Here is a 16,814-nt window from a genome sequence, read left to right as displayed (position 1 = left end):
TGCAGAAAGTTCTATTGGGTGGCCTTGCACGCTCAGTAAGGGGTGGCTGTTGTCATGGTTGCTGGTTCCCTGTCCCAGCTTGGAACCCCCCAGGTTGTGGAGGCCAGAGAGACCTCTGAGCCTTGATGGAGGCGGACAGGATTGTCTCTCTGTGCCTTCCCTACTTTCTCCTCAGCCCCTGGGGAGCTCTCCCTCTCCCTCCCGTGACTCCACCCATCATGTTAAAAAGGCCCCCCTTCCCCCTTAATTTCCCACCCACTCCCCTCAGCTGTCTCTGCAGATCCGCCTGGTCAGCTGCTGGCATTTGGAATCTCCATGTCCAGCCTCCGAGACTCCCACTGCCCATTCCTAGGGCGTGGAGGTGGGGGGGAAGGCCTCCCCTGGCAGTCCCCTGCTCCCAGCGGAGGTGCCTGGGCCCCTCTCGGCAGGACGGAGATGATGGTTTGTTGTGACGGGGGCAGTGGGCAGCCTGCCCGCTCTAACACTCTCGTATCTGGGCGCCAAGCGTGTTGTTTGCACTTGGCCGGGCCTCAGGGTCTGGCCCAGTGCCCTCGAGGACTGGCCTCATTTGGCACCCCTGGTTACAAAGGCTGATCGTGGGCCTCCGCCTGGTCAGGACACCAGGAGATGTCCTGGGGATGAGGGGCATGTCTGGAGCTGGAGCGCAGGACAGATTCCCAGCGGTGGCTGGGTCATGGGCGCTGAGTGGGGACAAGGCCCAGGCAGGCATAGGCAGGGTGGACACTCTTGGGGGCCAGGCAGGAGGTCACCCTGGGTGGTTCAGGTTGGTAGGGTCTCCAGCGCTCGGCATTCACACCCGTCTGGGGAGGAGCATTAGGTCTGACATGCCGGAGAAGCTCAGGATCACCTCTGAGCATCATATTCTGTCCTCCCTGTCCCGTCGGCCCCCTCCCTCATCAGCTGGGAGGTGGACAAACAGGCCTCTCAAGTCCACGAGTGCTGAGGCCACTGAGGCCCAGCAAGGCGGCATGATGCCTGCCATCACACAGCCCGTCTGCAGGAGGCGGAACTCGGACTCGGACAGCTTAGGTGCTTTTCCCATCCTGCCCCTCCCTGTGGGAGCTCTGGGGACAGTAGCCCCTGGATAGCTTGTGAGAAAGCAGGTTGGAATCCTGGCCCTGTCACTTTTTCCGTGACCTTGGGCAAGCCTCTCTGAGCCTCCTGGGCCACATCCGGGGAATGGGGATAATAATTATACCTCATTCTCAGGGCAGTGGTGAGGGTTAGGTAACTGGCCTCCTGGCTGTTTTCAGGACATTCTAAGGATACTCCTGCCTTGGGGCCTGTACAGCCACTCTTCCCTGTCCCCTGAGTGCCCTTTCCCTGTGCCCTAGCTTCCGTCCCATCGCCATCCCCTTCCCTAAGCAGCCCGTGAGAAATAGCAGGCCTCACCACCGCAGTCCCTGTCCCCCTCACCCTGCCGTATTTTTCTTCATAGCTCTCTCGCCATTCGACAAATATTAGCTTATGGTCCTGTTGGCTCTCAAATCGAATGTCGGCTCTGGGAGGGCAGAAACCATGCGCGGCGCCTAATACCTGCGCACGTAACGGTTACTGGTTCCCTCCCCTTCTCTTCCTGGTCCTTCCGATCCCCGCCGTTAATCCGGCCCTGGCTCTGTGCCAGGCCCTGTACTCGGCAGCTCATTCTCAGCTCCGAGGATTTCACAGGGTCCCCGTCGCAGCTTTGTCCCTCGTCAGAGATGAGCAGCAGGAAGTGCTGCGGGGACTTGCCCAAAGCTAGCCGGCTGGAAGGTGGCAGAGCCGGGCTTCCAACCGGGTTAGTCCTGCCCAGAGCTCCCACTGCACCACTTCCTGGGTTGGGTTAACAAGATCGGAACTTTCACCTGGATTGGGAGTTCAGAATCTGCACTTGACAGGAGTGAGGGGATCAGATTTAAAGGTGGTTCTCAATCTTTTTGGGGTGCCCCTTCCAGCCCTCTCTTCTCCTGTGGTCAATTACAACCATTCCCACTGCCCCAGAATGACAGGTACCCTTTGACTGGGGAGCCCCAGAGGTCAACTGGACACCCCAGGGGTAGGGTAGGCCCAGGTCCTGGGCTGTCCCTTGGCTGTCTGGGGGTAAGTGGACAGGATGTTCCTGCAGGCAGCAGACATTCCTGGTCCGAGGTGGCAGGCCAGTGGGAGATTTACCATTTCCGGTAACCCGAGTCCCTGGGAGATTGAGTTCTCCCTGCCAAGGACATGCACCCTTGGCTTGCCAGCCCTTCCTGCCCTTTCCTCAGCCTTGGTCTGCCTGGGGCTTAGGACCGGCTGGAGGGACCAGCTGTTAGTCCCAGGGGTTGAGATGGGGGTCTCAGGCCCTGATCAGCCCCTGACAAAGACCCAGCCTAATGCCACCCTCCCGGAGTCCTCCTCTGTGGAGCCCCACATCCCATCCGGGGAAAGGGGGGAAGGAGGTGACATGATGGAAGGAGAAGAGCCCTGTGTAAGGAGTCAGAGACCTGGGTCCTGGGTCTGCCTCTGCCATCAACTTGCTAGGATTTCTCTTCTTGGACGTCCTTCCTTCCCCTCTCTGAGTCTTTTTTTGGCTTCCCCTTCTGATAAGCAAAGGCTTTGGGCTAGGTGATCCCTCCCAGCCCTGGCAGCACGGGACCCAGGAATCTGTTGGAAGGCTTCCCAGGCAGGTTTCACTTGAGCCTTACCTTGCCGGCGGTGGGGGCGGGGGGGGGGCGCATAGAAGAAATTATTCTTTTGCAGGAGTTTCTGGAGAGCTCACTCTCTGGGCCTGTGAGCTCTTGGATAGGGCAGGGGGTGGAAGGGAGGAAAGGGAGGAGGTGACAGGTTGTCCTGTTAAATCTTCATAGCAGTCTTGTAAGGTGGTCATTTTTATTCCTCTTTTACAGATTGGAAAACAGAGGCTCAGAGGGGTCAAGCGATTTGCCCAGGGCTACACAGCTAGGAAGTTGCCAGGCTAGGACGTCCAGTCAGCTCTAAGTGGTGTGGAGTGGCATGTGACCAACACACATTTCCTAGGATGGCTTTGATTTATTAACAAAATAAAAATAGTAGTCTTCTAGAAAAACCGTGAACATGCCCCAGGCTTTAAATACCTGTGCGTCCAAACTACATCTCCCAGGCTGCCTCTGACACCTGGAAGCAGCCCAGGGATCCTTTGTTAAACTGTTTCTCCACATACGCCTCGGAAACTCTGGCCAGGCGTAATTATAGGGATGCAAGAGTTCAGAGGAGCGGGAGCTGCGTGGGCTGGAGCGAACTGGAGAGGGTTGGCGCTGTGCTGGGAGCAGGGCTGTGGGCCTGAGAGGGGCCCGGGGTGGAGCTGGGCAAGGCCAGGTTCACAGGCTCCACGAAGGCTCCCTGAAGGGCCTGCAACCCCGGCCATTAGCCAGGAACACCACAAGGCCTCTCCCGGGACCCCCTGCCCACTCGACCCTTCCCATCCACCCCTCCCAGCCAGGGTCTCTGAGGCACCCAGGCTCCAGGCAAGGCATCTTCGGCCCACAGACCTTTGCTCCAGTCCCTCCCCCTACCCCCAGACTTCCTCAGGAACTGGGTAAAGGGCTGCAGGAATGAGGCCTGCGGCCTGGCCAGTGGGCCCTGCAGGCCCAGGGACCCTGGGATTGGAGCAGTTGGCAGCATGAGGACTGAGATGACCCCAGCTGGGCTGCTCCCACCCTCCTCCTGCTGTGGGGCCCTTGGCCCTGAGGCCCCAGCAGCTGTCAGCAGGGAAGGGTGACAGAGGAGGGCCAGAGGTGACTCTTCAGCCCGCCCCTTCTCCCCCTGCTTGGACCAGGCCCAGAATTCTTACCAGCTGTTGCCAGCAGCTGCTGCACTTTGTTCCAGAGCCAGCACCGGGCACCCCCCTCTTCCCGAAGGACATCTTCCCACCATCCTTCACAGTCACTGCCCCTGGGGAGGGGTTGGGGCTAATATGGGGGACGTGGTCATATCCCTGAGTTCCTTTGATCCTACTAACAACATGAAGAGATAGAAATTAATGCCCCCATTTTTACGGAAGAGAAAACAGATCCAGAGAGGCCAAGTGACTTGCTCAATATCACACAGCTACTGAGTGGCTCAGTCTAGGCTCCTGGCTCCCAGCTCAGTGTCCACCCCACTGCCTTCTTCCGAGTGTGTCGTGCAGGATGTTAGAGATGTTGAGGTTCCCGTCACCTTGGCCACTTAGTAGTTTTAGGACCCCAGGCAACCTCCTTTTTTTTTTTTTAAGACATATTTATTTAAGTAATCTCTACACCCAGCGTGGGGCTCGAACTCACAACCCTGAGATCCCGCGTTGCACACTCCAACGACCGAGCCAGCCAGGCGCCCTTCCAGGCAAACTCACTTGGAGTGGAACGCTCATTTTCTTGCGTATGAAATAAGAATAGGACCTACCTCTTGGGCTTGTTGAGCAAATTACATGAGAGAATCAATGTTAAGTACTTAGCATAAGGCCTGGAGTGTTCTAAGGACCCAAAATGAGATCTGGCAATGTTGTCATCAAGAAGTATTAGCCACCTGTGCACCCAGCACGTGGCTGGCTCTCGGGGGGTTATGGACACATTCCACAAATATTTATATCGGTCAATAAATATTTGTTTGGTACCTACTGTGTGCCAGGTGCTAGAAAAAGAGCAGTGACAGAATAAAATTCCCATCCCTGCTTACATTCTACCCCACGTGGTGGCTGGGGAGACACATCTCATCTTAACCACAGAAGCCGCCAAGCCCTTGTACACACGTTGCTACATTAGCCACGTTTTCAGATGAGAAAATGGGCTGAGATCAGTGGGGGAGCGGAGCCCAGGACCCAGCTCTCCCGAGAGTCTTGGGCAGTAGCCCCGAGGGCTTTCTGGAGGAGGTGGCACTCACAGGGCCTCAAGACCTGGCAGGAGAGGTTGGGACGCAGCTACCACAGTCTGGGCAGCAACAATTTCAGGAAGGTCTTGCCTAGGTCAAGGCCTCTTGTTCCCCAGGGAAGAGGCCCAGCCAGAGCTTTAAATACCCCTGTGCAACCCAGAATAGCCCCCATTGTCTTGGCCTGCAGCTGGGGGACCCTGGAGGATGCTGAGGGGAGGCTGATCCTGGAGCAAGAGGAGGTCTTCCCTATATGGTAGGGGTGGTGTTTCTGGGAAGACTTTTCCATTTGGCTCCTGCAAGCAAGCCTGCCCGTGGGAAGGGTGGGAAGGGCGGAGTGCTGCCTGGTCCTGCGTGAGCAACGTGCTGGCTGCAGGGGGAGCTCCGTGGGTGGGGGACTCCCAGGGAGGGCTGTGTGCCTGAGTGAAGGTGCTCCTTTTTGTGCCAGGGATGTGTGTGCGTTGGCCCACGGGGCCCTCCATGGTGGGCAGGCCTAGCCACGTCCCCTGCCCGGGGCCTCCTGGCACCCTCTGGTGCTCCGGCTATTTTGGGCATTGGCTGTGTTCAGGTTTGGGGAGGGCTGGGTAATCCTGCCCAGGCCAAGGATGCTGGGGGCACACTCTGGACGGCCATTCCAGCCTCCTGGATCTTTGATGGCTGTAGCCTCTGCCCCTGACTTCAGCCTCAGGGGGTCATGGGCAGTGGACCCCTACGGGATGCCAGCCCCACTGGCAAGGTCAAAGAGGAGCGCCAGACAAACTTTGCCCTTGGGACGTTCCCTGCTCTCAATATCAGAATAGTTGTGCTTCCTCTAAGCAACCGGTTTATTTTGACCTCATTGGGACACGGAGTCCAGGGACTGGTCAGGTTTCCTTCCTCCCATTGGCCACTGAAAAGCTCAGAGCCAAATGAACTGTTGCTTTCCCAGACCTCCAGAAATCGGCACGTACTTTCTGTCTCCTCACCGCACTCCAGACTGTCGGTCTGCGTTTGTGTCTCCTGTGTATGTTCAATTCATCCTCTCCTGCCGTTCTGGGTGCATCTTTGTAAGCTGCTTTCAGTTTTTCTGGAAGAGGGTGGCAGGGGAAGTATAATGGTGATGGTGATGGTGATGATGGTGACCCCGCGCGGGGCAGTCCCCTGCAGCCCGATCCTGCAGGCTTGCTTCTCACTTTGTGATCCCCTCTGCGAGCCCCGCCCCCTTTGCTGGTGGAAGTCATAGCCTAGAATTCTAGAAACCTAAGGTTTCAGGATGTCAGTGTCCTAAAATGTCAAAGCCAGAAGGAAGCTTTGGGTTCATCCAAGTTGAGAGCTTTCAAACTTATTATTGAGCAGGGAAACCTTCATGCCAATCGAAATAATAGTATTTTGGTTAAATCCTGCAGTATTTTGATAAATAACGGCAAACATGGGACACTCACCATGTGCTAGTGCTATTTGTAGCATTTTACCTTTTTATCTAATCCTTACAACAGTCCCATCAGGTAGATGCTATTAGTATGAACTATCATGCCCATTTTACAGATGAGGAACAGAGGCACTGAGGGGTTAAGTGACCTTGCTCTCAGCTAGCCAGGGGCTCAACACCAGATGTATTATGTAGAAGGTCATCATACAAAATGGAAAAGGGGGGATTTGTTTTCACTGAAGCAAGTATTTGGGAGAGGGGGCCCAAGTTCTCTCTGTCCCCCCGACCCCCTCACCCACTCTCTGCTGAGGCCAGACTGGAAAGCAGTGATCTAGGCCTACTTCATCATTTGACAGAGGGAACCTGAGGCCTGGAGAGGGGAAGGGGCTTGCCCCAGAGAGTGGGGTGAGCTGGAAGCCCTTTCTCAGTCCCTCCTGGCTCACTCTGCTGCCTGGAAGAGTGCCGGCCGCTGAACTTCCCCTTAGAACATTCCACTCCCTGCCTCTCATGGGCACAGGGACCCTCTGAGCTTCTGCATGGTCCTAGGGGACCAGGAGTGACCAGGCACGGGGCCACCCTCTGTGTGTCCCCTCCGACAGGACTCATCTCCTGGGAGGGCAGGCTGGTGGCCAGGGAGGAAAGGGGCAGCTTCTGTCTGGCTTTTCTCAGACTCTGACAGTGTTTCTCCCCGAGGAGAGAACATACCCTTCCTGTCGCCTACCCTGGCTTTCCTCTATCGGTCCTTTATTGCATGGTGCCTTGGGGCTTTCTGTCTTCAAGAGCTCCCTTTTCAAAACCCCTGTGGCGGCGGTGGCGGCGGTGGCGGCGGTGGCGGTGGTGGTGGACCGTATTTTACACTCCCTGAAGGAGAGCTGTTTGGCAGCTAACCAAGGGAAAGGGGTAGGTTTGGTGTGGGTGCTCCCAATATGTGCCCTGTGGAACCCTAGTCCCATGAGCATGAAGAAAGGGTTCCAAGTTAAGCAAGTCTGGGAAACAGTAAATAGTTGCCCCCTCCCTCGTCGTGGTGTTCAGGACCCTGAGGACTCAGGGAACCAGCTCCGCTTTGTGTAACCAGCCTTTCCCAGATCGTTTGTCTGCAGGACCCTCCCGCCGTGTCCAGAGTTACTGTGCCTTGGAATGGACATTAGTCATGAGGAAAGGGGACAGGGGCACTTCAAAAGGAAGGGTCCCTTCCTTTTATTTCCAGCTCTGTTGCCCCCCCCCCCCCCAGCCCAGGCCTGTCTTCAGTCATGGGCTTGGCCCTGCGGGCCCCTTCCTCCCCCTCCAGGAAGCAGATGAGAAAAGCCCTGGGGGGCAGAGGGAGCTGGCCTGCTTGGCCGCAAAGAGCAGCCGTTCCAGCCTGTTTTTTCCTGTTGCCGATGCCCACGGGAGCAGGCAGGAGTAGAGTCACCGAGGCCCGGCGGCCTGGCTGCCTGGGGCAAGGCCCTTGAGCAGGAGCCACCGCCCTGCTTGCCTCTGAGACACCCCCCCCCAATCCCTGGGATGCTGGTCTGGGCAGGGAGCAGGTCTGTGCTCAGTGACCAGGGGCAGTGTCTTGTCCCCTCAGAAATGGGCCCCCTGGCTGGAAAGCCTGAGCCGTCAGAGATGGCAGGAGGAGGGCTCGCGCAGTACAGAGTTCCTGGTTGGGAACCAGGGAGGGGTCTGGCTCCCAGTCTTGGCTCTTCCAGCTCTGTGACTCCGGCCAAGCCATCTTTCTGAGACTCAGTCTCTTCATTTGTAAACTCCATCCATTCATGAACTTAAAAGGCGTTACTGAGCGGCTACTCTGTGCCAGGTAATTGGAGGTACTGGGGACATGGACAAAGTCACTGCCTTTGTGGAGCTGATGTTAGTGGGGGTGACAGACGATAAACAGATAAACATGTGAACATGGGTAGAATGTAGGTGGTGAGATGCTGTGAAGTGACAGAGAGCTGACAATGGATTCTGGACCTAGGATGTGGTCTAGGTCTCTGTAAAGGTGACATGTGAGCAAGGACAAGAGGAAGAGGAGGAGTGGGCACATCTTGGGGGTGGTGTCCCAGGTGCAGCAAGTGCAAAGGCCCTGAGGTAGGAGAGTTGAGTGTGTTTGAGAACCATTGAGATAAGTGTGGCAGGGAGTGGGGAGAGCACAGATAGAGATGAGGGTGGAGATGTGTGTATAGGGGGTGTGTGTGTGTAGGTAGGTCACACAGGACCTGGTTACCCAAAATAAGGGTGTTTCTTCTCATCCTTTGGTGAACGAAAAGTAATGGAAAGGCCTAACCCAGTAGGTCCAGGAGGTGGTCATTGTTGTAACTGGTGTCTCATTTCATCAAAACTTTGTGGAACATTCCCCCCATCCTCCTGTAAGCCTGGCACTGTGCTAGGGGCTTCATTCATAAAATCTATGGGTAGCAACCCCAGAGAGAAGGGGCCGGCCCAGGCAGGTTGGTGGGGCCTTGAAGGCCCACAGACACTCCAGCGCGCCCTGGCAGCAGGGCCTCCTGGGTGCCAGAGAATCTGAGAACCACGCCGGGCTGCAGGCAGGAGGCAGGCACGTGAACACCGCAGGCGCTGTTGGCACCGACGGTGCTTGGCAGATAATGTTCAAGCCCTGGGGACCTTCTTGCTGGGCGGCCCAGCGCGGAAGCCATTCCCACTCGCCACCCGCCCCCCCCACCGCCTTGGCGGCACCTGGCGCTCGGGTGGGGCGGGGGCATTTGCCGGTGACTTCCTGCTGCTTCCCTCTAGGCTGGCAGGCAGCTCAGTCAACGCCAGGGGAGGCCCATTCTTGGGGTGTCTGTGGGGCAGGAGGAGAGTGCAGGGACTCGGGGGGTGCTGAGGGACTCGGGCTCTGTGACTAGCACCATAATACCAAGGTAGTCAAGGGACAAAACACCAGTTTTGTCAAGGGACAAAGAAAGGGCTTGTTTGTGGAAAAGCCCATTCAGGGCTGGTCCCTTGACCATGCTCTGCACGCTCCCACCTCTGGGCCTGGGCATGTGCCCTTTCTTCTGCCTGGCGTACGCACTCTGCCCTTCTCCACCCTACTTAGGTGAGACCATATCTCAGAACCAGCTAATTGTCCTTTCCCCTGGGAAACCTTCCCCAGACTCCCACCTGCCTCGGTCAGTGAGGGGACCCTCCCCTGGGCCCTCCCAGCCCCCTGTCCTTCCTCTGTACAGCTCTCCCTGCACCGTGTCCTCATCACTCGGTTTAATGGTATGTCTCTCCCTTAGGAACACAGAGTTCTGTGTCTCTTTACTTCCCAGTTTTATCCCCAGGACCCAGCACGTAGTAGGTGCTCAAGAAATAAAGGTCCAAGCGACTTGAACTGAACCTGATAGGACAGGATGGATTGATTATCCTTTTTTTACAGGGAGGAAGCTGAGGCTGTCCAGCTAGGAAGTGGTCGAGGCGGCCTGGAATCTGGGTTGTCCGGCAGAGTCTGCCCTCTGCCCCTCTGGCCGCATCTCTGAGACGCATAACGTGCTCCTGCTTGGGCTGTAGTGGTGGCAGCCCCGTTCGGGTGCAACCCCAGCTCCGCGCAGAGGGACCTTGAAGGCAGAGACCGTGTCAGGTCCACCAGGGAAAGGGCCAGGCAGAGTTCTCTGGCCGCGCTCCCCAGAGCAGCTCCCCCCTCATTCCACCTGCCCCTCCCAGCAGCCCCGGGGCAGGAGGCGAACCAGGCAGGGTTCTTGTACCTGCTTCACCACCGAGAAACCCGAGGCCTGGAGGCAGTGTTATCCGTTTCAGGGAGCGTGGAGTTCAGGCCCCTTTTTCTCTTGGGACCAGGTGTCGGGGCCTCCGTTTTAGTGATGGGAAACTGAGGCACGTGGCTCTTGCTGTGCAATCCCGAGCAAGTCCTTATTTTCTCTTTCTAAACTTCACTTTCTTCTTCTGTCAGAGGGCTAATTCTCACCTCAGGGCTGTCGGGCAGGTTCGCTGGTTCATTCGTTCATTCTGTCGGCGTCGGCAGATGTTAACTGAGCACCTAGTGTGTGTCTTCTGTCTTGAAGATGCAGCAGTGATCGAAACAGGTGAACGTCACTGCCCTCCTGCCCCGTCTGTTCACATCACCAGAGATGGCTGGTGTGGAAGCCTAGCGCATAGAGTGGGCTCGCTGCAGTTCGCTGAAAGGGAAAGGTGTCGAGGGGCTTGTCCAAGGCCACATGGTGAGTTTGGGGCAGAGCTGAGACGAGAGACCCCAGAGCTCCACGTTCCCCCTCCCTTCTTCTCTGTTGAAGGCCCCGACCGGACCCTACACGGCCCTGGCTGGAATGCAGGCTTTACAGGTCACGGGCCTCGGAGTTGGAAGCAGGGGCTTGCTGGCTGCTGGGCCTCCAAGCTAGAGAGTGCAGAAGAGGGGGCCCTGCTTTCAAACTGGATTAGCTGTGTGACCTTGGATAGGTGACTTCACTTCTCTGAGCTGCTTTTCTTATCTGTGAACTGGGGATTGGGGGGGGCGGGGAGAGGAACCAGTATCTGCTTTACGGGGTTGTGGGTTTGCCTTGTGAAAACCTTATCTCGGCACCTGTGTCCTGGGAGCACTTGCTGTGCGTCTGCCATTCTTAATCGGGGGCTCCTGGTTCTTCCCGGCCAACCGGCTGGCGAAGGTCCTGCACCTTGGGAGCCTGAGTGTGGGAAGCTGGCAGGCCTCCCGAGTGGCACGGGCAGGAGAGGCATGCCAGAGGAGGCCGTGGCCACCTCCTTTCCGGCCCGGCGCCCCTCTTAGCCTGCCAGGGGATTAAAGGCCTTTTGGCCTTTGTGTCGGGCTCACCCGCCCCTGGCAGTTTGCACAACAAAGTGCTGCCCTGTCAGATTCCTTCCACTTTGCCGTCTGCTGCCCATAGACAGGGCACTGGGCAGTCTGGGGGTGGGTCAGGGCACCTTGACCCTGTATCTGGGGCCCGGGCTGTCGCAGAGCCAGGGAGCTCTTGTGAGGTGACCTGGGAGCCTGTATCGTAACAGAGGGGGAGGGGGAACTTCTCCGGGTGTGTGTCCTTCCCTGAAGATCTGGGAGCCACGGATGGGGGAGGGGACACTGAGGCAGAGTCTGCGCTGGCAGGAGGCAGGTGGGCAGGCAGGGGCTCGCTTCTCCCCCGCCCCCGCACAGTCTCTGGATTTCGATGCGGTGAGCTCACTCCAGCCCAGATGCCTGGAGCCTTGCCCTGGGCAGCTGCAGCCACCCTGGGGACTGCGGTGCTCAGACCTTCCTGCCCAGCTGCGGGGGGCGGGGGGTGGTTCGTGGTGGGCTCAGCCCAGGCCTGGGCCATGGGGAGGGGGCAATGGGTGGGCTGCCCAAGTAGTATGTGAATCATGTCTCTGGAGCAGCCCGAAGCCCCCTGTTGTCCCAGAGTCCGCCTCAGAGCCAGAAGATCTCTTGAGCTTCAGCACCAAGCTGTGTTGTCACCCCCCTGCCTGGGCGCCACCCCTCTAGCTGGCCCAGAGCTTAGGCAGTAGAGCCAGACCCTTCCCTTCATCCCAGACCTGGAGGCTGACCTGGGCCTGAGCCCACTCCCCGCACTACCGGGCATCACCTCTTATCCATACCCACCTCTCACCTCTCCTCTGTGCCCACTGCGTGGTACTGATTCTAACACATACTGAGCACTTACTGTATACAGGGCATCAAGCGGAGCGCCTGGCACGCCTTTAATTTCATTATTTTCATGTGAGCCTCCGTGTGCTCCTCTCCCAAATGGAAGTAATACTGCACCTGAAACCCTGGGAGTCGGAGGTGCTTTGGAATTCAGAAGTTTCCAGAACCCTCCAGAGAAAGGTTACGCAGAACACGTGAGAACACTCAGTGGCGTCTGGGGCAGCGCCCCATGATGAAACACAGTCACACTGCGGCCGCAAGCGCTACAACTCCTCACCCCTGAGTGGAGTAAATAGGATGTTAATCGCTTCCTGTCCCTTCAGGTCAGGACTTGGCTCCAAATGTGCTTGTTATAAACTCATTTAAAAAAAAGAAAACACTCGGAGTTTTCAGAGCTCTTTGGATTTCCCTGACTACGGATGAGGGATGATGGCCCTGCCGAGCTGGCCCCGCCCCGGTCGTTGTGAGGATTCACGGAGGGGGTCCACGCGGTGCTGAGGATGGGGCCTGGCCCGGAGAGAGCCCTCGATGGAGTCGGCCGGCTCCTGTCGTCTTCTCCCTGAGCCACTGCCTTCCTCTAGCTTTGATTTTAGCAACACCAGGAACTCTTGTCTGCACACGTGTCCTTTGCAAGGCCCGCAATCCTCACTTAAGATCTTTAAAAACCCCAGGCCCCGGATCCTATATCCGTAGGGGGCACCTCCCCCTGCAGCCCCGACCTTCTCTCCCTGCTGTGCCCTCTCTAATGGCTCCACCTTTCACCTCCGTGCTGACTTCTTCCCGGCTAGCCTTGGATCTGCCCACATCCTCACCCAGGCCGGGAGAGGAGGGTCCAGCCTCTGCCCTCCCACAGGGCAGGACCCAGAGCCTCATGTGCACCCTCACCCCTACCAGGAAGGCCTGGACACAGCCCAGCCTCAGGGAGCTGTCTCCCAGAAGTTCCCCGCCTGTCTGGTATCCCGCCTGTCTGGGTACCCCCTGCCCCCCGCCCCCCACTGGGGGGCCACTGTGCCCACACCCCTGCTCCAAGCAATTGTTCCCAGCACACTAGAACAGTCCTTTGGCCTTGGCTTGTATGAGTCAGCTGCTTCTACTTCCCCCACCAGGAACCTGCCAGGTCTGGAAAATCCCCCTCTCTGCTTGGCTCCTTCCTCTCTGGCCCAGGTCTGCTTTCTGGACCCCTCCTCTCAGGCCCCGCCATCCGGCTCCAACGCCTGCCTGAGTACTGGGTTCCTCTGGGAGGAAGCCGGGCTTTCTCATCGCCGGAGATGGGCTGCAGGGCAGGAAACCTGGGTTCTATTTCTGCCTTTGACCTTGGAGCCACCCATAGCCCTCCTTGGGAGCTTGGGCACACATTGCATGGGTTCAGGCCACTGGCAGCTCAGGTGTCCCATGGGCCATCCTGGGAGCCGGTTGAGTTGGGGATGGGAACTGGCCAGCCCTGGACATCCTGGCCCTGCCCCCTGCTTAGGCCTCAAGGCCAGCCTGGAGGCCCAGCGTCAGCCCTGCCTCTTTCCTGGTCAGCAGAGGCAGAACCTAGAGGTCCTGGGTCTGTCCTGGCTCTGCTTGCCACTCACCTGGGCAAGGTATGTGGGAAGCAAGGTGCTATTCCCTCCTCTGTGAAAGGCGACCTTTCACACCTGCTCAGCCACCTCAGGGGTCATTGTCAAGGTCCAATGACACTGAGATTGAGGAAATGCTCTGTAGACTGTGAAACAGCACTGTGGTTGAAAGGTTTTGTGGAGTGACTCTCAGTGACTTCATTCAGTTCTGGCTCAGTGGCAAAAGCTTAAACATTGGAACCAAACCACCAGAGGTCAAATCCCAGCTCTGCCACCTGCTAGATCTCCAAGCAGATGACCTGGCTGCTCCATGTCCCCATTCCTGTAGTGGGCCGGTTAACATCTATAACCTGGGTTAGCATTTATAAAAATCCTTAAAGGCGTGCCTAGTATATAGTAAGTGCTCAATGCATGTTAGCGCTCTCTATTCCCAAGTAGACCCCAGACTTTCCAGATCTGAATCCAAGTTCCCTTCTATGGTCAAGTCTCAGGCTCCTTTGGGTTCTTTCCGGGAGCCTCTTTCCGGCCTGGCTCCTTCTCTCCTCCCAGATGTGAAATACAGCTGCTAGAACCTTTTGATCTTCAGCTTTTCACAAATGAAGTCTCTGCTCTTGCTGGGTTGGCCCTCTCTACGGGCCCTGATCTGACCCGGGAGCCTCAGGCCCTGGGGAGGGGGCTACAAGCAAGGGCAGGCTGGCATGTGGAAGGGCCCATTCCCTGGAGTCCTTGGGGTGGGAGGTCTTCTGTCCGGGCCCGACATGCTCTGGATTCTCTCACCCCTCTCACTGCAGATGTGTGTTCCTGACATTTTTTCCAAGTTGAATCTCACTTTGCTATTTCCTGTCCAGTCCTGACACCGCCCCCCCCCCCCCCACAACTCCAGGCCTGGGAGAAGCTCTGGACCTTGCTCACCACCAGAGATTTTTCCTTTCCAGACAGCAGTGTCTGGGGGGGCGCTGGGAATCTCTGTGTCTCATGCAAGCCCCCCACGGCCTGGCTTGCATGGGGAGAGGGAAGGTGTGGCAATGACCCAGAGGGAGAGCCCTCCCCAGGTGCAAAGGATCCAAGCCTGCCCCTCTAACCCCTTCTGCCCAGTGTCTATGCTCCTATGCCAGTCTTAGCCTCAAACTCCCCTTATGTCAGTCAGGACCTGCTCTGAACTCCCCTCCCACCCACTGGGAACATTGCCCTCCACCCGCAGCCAGGGAAGGAGGGAGAACCCCTCATAGGGATTGACCTTGTGGTTCTTACCCAGTGAGTCAGAGTTCTCTGTGGACATGCCACTCCATCCCTCCCACCTGGATGAGAAGGGGCCCAGGAATCTATTTCTCACCAGCTCCTAGAAGTTCTAAAGTTGATTCCTGGGTACAAACCCTGTGGACATGGCCCAGAAGTCTACCGGCCACCTAGGAGGGGGATGGGCATTGGTCCAGAGAGAGGGTGGGGAAGGAAAAGGAACAGGAGGAAGGGTTTGCCCCAGGATTGGAGGGGAAGGGGCTTTAGGCCATGGCAGGGAGTAAGTCGTGGGCAATGCAGACCTTGCACAAGTCTTGGTAGCACTGTAGACACAAAGGTGACCAAATGGCACCCAGTCCCTGCCCCCAAGTTGCTCCCAGCCTAGGAAGAGAGACTGCAGATAGACTGCATGGGACAGGTGGTACCAAAGCAAGTCAGGTTCAGGAAGCAGCTAGAATTAGAAGTGATGACATTTTTGACCATTCATTCATTCATTCATTCAAGTAGTTATTAAACATGGGGTCCCTGCCTTCAGGATGCTTCCATTCCGGTGGAGATACAGGTGATTAGAGTGTGAGCCTAGGAGTGCCCAGAACTCAGCCTGGGCACAGAGGGAACTGTGAAGGCCAAGGGTCAGGACAAAGTCTCCCAGAGAAGACTGTGTTCTTTTTTTATTTTTATTTCATTTTATTTTATTTTATTTGAGACTTTTCTTTTTAGTCATGTTTCTTGAGGTGCAAATTACATACAATAAAATGTACCCATTTTAAGGGTACGGTTCAATCAGGAGACGTGTATAGCCAGGGAACTGTCACTCCAGAAGATTCCCTGGTGTCCCTGCCCGGTCAGCCTGCCCCACCCCTGGTCCCAGGCAACTAGTGACATCTCTGTCACTGTAGGTTAGACCATTCCCCCCTAGAGTTGCCTATCAGTGGGGTCACACGGTATGTCGCCTTCTGTGTCTGGCGTCTTTCACTCATCACGTAGGCTCGAGCTTCAGCTGTGTTGCTGTGAATACCAATAATTCATTCCTTTTTTCTTACCGAGAAGTTAGAGGAGGTGAAGGTTAGCTGAATTTTGTCAGCCAGATAAACAAAGGGAGGAAGGGCATTCCAGTGGAGGGACTAGCGCGAGAAAAGGCCAGAGGCTGCAGGGACATGGGCTGGGCGAAGTCGGGGGGTGTAGGGAGGGAGAGAGACTGGCCGTCTCATTGTTTTCCTTCTCTTCCTTGGGCCTCTTTCCTGCTGCCATCACCTTGTCTAGCCAGTGAGGGCTGGGTCTGGTTTTCAAAAGCGAGACCATTTCCTTCTGGCTGGGCTGGGCTCCCCAGAGAGGGCCAGGGCCAGGGCAGGGCCTGAGACACTCATGCCAGGTTATCTGGGGCTGGACGTGCATTACGGGGCCACAGCACATCCGTGCACGCTGGTGCTTGGGGGCGCTGGGGTTCCCTTGGGCTCCCCCGGGCTGGTGTTTTCCTCTATGTTATCTGATAAAACTCCTTTGGAAGCATCTTGATCTTGTCTGACGGGCCAGAGGCATGCACTGCCCCTACCCTGAGCTGAGAAAGGCAGGTACGATGGCCGCTGGGGCCCCTCTGCTCTGGCCGGCGGGGTGCAGGGTCTCGGCAGGCCCACCGCGGCCCAGGGGCCTGAGGTGGAACTTGTGCTGGACTCAGCATCAGCCTGAGGTCACACAGAGTTGACACCACGCCTGTCCTGCCTCCGTTCCGCCCAGCCGCTGGGCTCCACCCCAGCCGCTGGGTGCACAGATGAGCTTGTCAGTGTGGCCACGAGCGAGCGGTCCAACATGGCTGGAATGTGTTTCCTGTGGCTTGGAGCTTTGGAGGCCAAGGACTGAGGCTGAAAGAGGTGGCCAAGATGGCCTGGTGGGAAACTGTCATTAGAGACAGCAGCTTCCGTGGACTCAGCCCTGATTTCGGTCTCTGTCCCCGACCCATCCTGACCCTGGCCACCCTTCCTGCCCGTGGCCCCCATCTTTGCTGGCCCAGGTTCCCCTTTACCTGCCCGTGGCCCCCTGTCTACCACCTCATGTCCTGGATGACCTTGCCTTCTCCGAAGGAAGACAAGTCTGTCATCACTTACCAAAGTGATTTTAATTGTATCGTCTGTTTGTTTGAGGGTCCATTCAGACTCGGTGAATTTGCAGG

At 57.1% G+C, this 16,814-nt stretch overlaps 1 protein-coding gene across 1 annotated transcript in view; it reads left to right on the top strand.

Moving 5' to 3' along the window:
* HSPG2 (heparan sulfate proteoglycan 2) overlaps positions 1-16,814 on the top strand; it is a 99,648-nt gene that overhangs the window by 15,539 nt on the left and 67,295 nt on the right.

The sequence above is a fragment of the Ursus maritimus genome, unplaced genomic scaffold, assembly GCF_017311325.1.
Source record: "Ursus maritimus isolate PB19 unplaced genomic scaffold, ASM1731132v1 scaffold_32, whole genome shotgun sequence".
Taxonomy (NCBI): Eukaryota; Metazoa; Chordata; class Mammalia; order Carnivora; family Ursidae; genus Ursus; species Ursus maritimus.
Note: the sequence above shows the minus strand (reverse complement) of the source record. Positions and strands in the feature narration are given on the sequence as shown.